This window comes from Octopus bimaculoides, chromosome 20 (genome assembly GCF_046866305.1).
Source record: "Octopus bimaculoides isolate indiv1 chromosome 20, ASM4686630v1, whole genome shotgun sequence".
NCBI lineage: Eukaryota > Metazoa > Mollusca > Cephalopoda > Octopoda > Octopodidae > Octopus > Octopus bimaculoides.
In genome coordinates, this window is record NC_142947.1 from 42,085,000 (window position 1) to 42,089,236 (window position 4,237).

Sequence of the window (4,237 nt, forward strand, 5' to 3'; positions counted from 1 at the left end):
AACATTGCCCTTGCCCGGATACGATCTCCAGACCGTGCCTCTGCTCTTTCTCCTCACACCCACCCCATACTTACCCGTCTCCCATTTACCCTCAACAACCACCCTTCCACAATACCCATCCAACGCACTACTCTCCGAGCTTTCTGGCGATTCTAGCTCGACCTCTCCACCTCGCAATCGTCCCTAACCTACCTCTTCTCTTCTCCAAACGTATCCGTAAACTGCTTGACCCCCTGGTCCACAGTTTCTTCCCTACTCTGCCTCACATCCTACCCCCTTCCCCTGCTATCAGCCACGCTGTCGCACCTGCCGCTACCTCTCCAACACCACCACCCTCATTGCTACCCATCACCGTCCCTATTATATCACCGACTCCTTTACCTGTACCTATAGTAATGTTATGTACTGCATCTCCTGCTCTCTCTTTGTTTTTCCCTGTACGGGACGCCGCTTGGCTCACCGGTTCGGAACGCCGCTTGGCTCACCGGTTCGGAACGCCGCTTGGCTCACCGGTTCGGAACGCCGCTTGGCTCACCGGTTCGGAACGCCGCTTGGCTCACCGATTACCGGAGCAACTACGAGACATCAGACTCAGTAATGATACTCTAGATTTGCGCCACGTCTACCCTACCGGGTGTTTGCTACAACTTTTGTCTTAGTTCGAGTTGTCTCTGCACACATACCACCCTTCTGATGTACCCCATCTCAATTTTCGTTTCCATTTCTGTAATTAGTACCCTGTCAAATACTCCTAGATGCTTGCAACTCTCTTCTCTCCATGATTTTAATGTCTGTTCATCTGGTAATTGGATGCCTTCAATGTTGACAACCTGTCCCCTTCTTATGACTAATGTTGTACACATATCTATGCGAAATTCCATGCCTGTATCTTTGCTGAAGAGCCTTACAATCTGTATTAAGAATTTATCTTTTTTTTTTCATTTTTACTAAAAACCAACAGATCATCCATGTAGAGCAAATGCTTAATTATTCCCATACTATTTCTGAACTGATACCATGCCTTTGCCTAATACCATGAGTATTATTATCTAAGTTTCATTCAGGCACTTTTCCAGTCATGCCGCTACGTTGGCCTGATGACCTCTGCACATTGGTTTCTCTTCCCATTTTTTTACCTCTTAATCCATTGTGTCGAAGAGCTTAGGCGCGAAATGTAAAAGACTTTTACATTTTTCCCAAGCGTTAAACTAATACATCTGCTTGTTGTTCCAACACACACACACACGCACACACACACACACATACACACACACACACACACACACACACACACACACACACACACACCATATTTGACGATGTTGGTGTGTTTGTGTCCCCGTAACTTAGCTGTTTGGCAGAAGAAAATCATAGAATAGGCACCAGGCTTATACGGTGTATTTTAAGGCTAAATAGTAATTCAGTTTACGTTTGCATAACTGAGATATTTTGGTTGGATTATATAGTTATTTGTTTTACACTTCTTTCTATATTCTGTAACTGTCACAATATAGAAACATTTGTCATAGCAACAAAACACACAACTTACAAATGCTTACATTTTTTTATGTTTTGCATGAATTTTTCACGGGTCCAGCTAATATATATATATATATATATATATATATATATATATATATATATATATATATATATATATATATATATATATATATATATATATATATATATATATATATATGTATATATATATATATAATTTCTTAATCATCTAATATAAAACATGACAACCAAAATTCAGGGTCTTTAGCGAGACACAAATCTTTATGAGTAGAGCAACGGATTCAGCAAATCTGGAAATTAGTTGTGGAATAACGGAGAATTTCGTTTATATTGTGTGTGTATATATATATATATATATATATATGAAAGAAAGCTTGAAAATGCAATCCTAAAGAAATTCATTCACCCAACCGGCTTCACCCCCCTTGCAACTTTTGCGATAAGTATCATCCGGTGGTAATTAATCCGTAAATATGTATTGTTTTAAAGGAAATAAATATAAAATTTTGTATTGACACTGACCAACTCACACTTCAGGCATGTCAGTCGTCCAGAAAGTATGCCTGAAGTGTGAGTTGGTCAGTGTCAATACAAAATTTTATATTTATTTCCTTTAAAACAATACATATTTACGGATTAATTACCACCGGATGATACTTATCGCAAAAGTTGCAAGGGGGGTGAAGCCGGTTGGGTGAATGAATTTCTTTGGGATTGCATTTTCAAGCCTTCTTTCATATATGTTTCCACTCGTGCGGTGTCCCACAACTTTACTTTATTATATATATATATATATATATATATATATATATATATATATATATATATATATATATATATATATGGGCAACACACACACTCACAGACGTACGTACACCTATTGCATACATGAGCTTTGTACGCATACATGTTTGTGTGTGTGTGATTGAAGCCATTCACACATACATGCATACATAACAACACCTGTCTCTCTGGTTTTTAAGACGAAATTTTAAAGATCTGTTATCTCTCCCTCTCTCCCTCCCCCCTCTCTCTCTCTCTCTTTACACCGTCGCTAGAAGGGGACTGAACTCATGTTTGCAAATGATGGTGTATTTCTCCGACTTGAAAATTGTTAGAAGTTATGGGTTAAAATTATTTTTACCGCTATTCGCTGGTGCCTCGGGGGAAAATAATTTGACGAAAATACAGCTAGGGTCGTGACGAATGTGCATAAATTACATTCACGAACACACACACACACACACACACATCCTGCCGTTTATATCATGCAAAAATTCACCTCTTAGGAAGCAAAAAATAAAAAAATAAATGGTCGATTCCGGGCATTTTCGACCAAGAAGAATCTATTGGTGCAACTCCCAGATTGCTATCTTGTAAGGTGTTGATTTCTATAGATGCAACACAGACACACACACTCGCAAACTCAGCTTTAAAATATGTACTGATATATATATATATATATATATATATATATATATATATATATATATATAAAACACTCACAATTTCGTCCTTGAATTAAGGTTAATTTGAAATAAGCTACAAAATAAATCTTACAGCCATATCAGATTTCATCATAGCCCCATCACTTTCCTTTTGTAATGGTAGGTTGCATATGCAGCTGCGCATGCTCTGTACAGGTTAAACACATGTCGGTCGTTTTAACCATCTAATTATGCCACATCTCTAACAACTGAATTAAAAGAAAAATTTCAAGATTTACCAACGTCCGTATTCTCTGCAATTGTTTAGAATTTACACTCGGGAAAATATTCGTAATCCACAGAAGCGAATGTGAATTTACCCATCAGAATAATTCCAGGATTGTAAAAATTGGTAATCTTTAATGTTTATAGCAGCGTGACGTTGTCAGCCGAACCCTTATTTTCGTTTATCTGAAAAATATTCTTCACACTCCAACATACGATCATGAATGCTATTGGGCGTAACGTGACAGTCACAACATCCCAACCTTCTTACACACAATATCTGTTCTTGTTCTGACTATATTTGCTCTCTTTGCTCTGACTTTTATGTGTGTTGTAATCGTTTTACATGAAATGTATTCAACTTTTAGGAATTATACTTTCTTCGAATCTGGTATGTTTACGTTGTTGAGTGAAATAAATCGTCGTCTTTGATGATCGCTGCTGTTAAAATGAAGCAATTTTTCTGGTTGATTTCATTTCTTATTCTTGTATCTCAGCGTTTTGTGTATGATGTGAGTGTTCTGTGCATCGAGTTTCATTTTGTCTTATTTTGTGGAGTGGTGGAAGGTTTGTGACATAGATTTAGGTTGGCAGGACCAATACTTATTTCTACTGTCTTTTGAAGGATTGATCGTGTAAATTCCACAATCACAAAAAGTTTAAACAAGCATTTTGTGTTATTTCTACAGTAGATGATAAATAAGTTTTATAAGATGAGAGGCAGAAATGAAACGGAAAGCTTCCCTGATTAATAACGGCAAAGAGAATCGTTTGTGTAGAAGTAACTGGTTCTTGTTGTTGAAGCGATCGTGTAATTTCTGTGCAAAGTAAAGTTAGGGTTCATGGTCCTTGTCAGAATACGAGTTGTAATCTGAAAACCAAGATGTCTGAGATAGTAGCTTCAAGTATTAGGCTTTCTAAGGCTGTGCATGAAAAGATGATATAATTCTATGGTGGTACTTCATTTGGGGGTTTGCTGAATCATGATACAGAAGACGAAA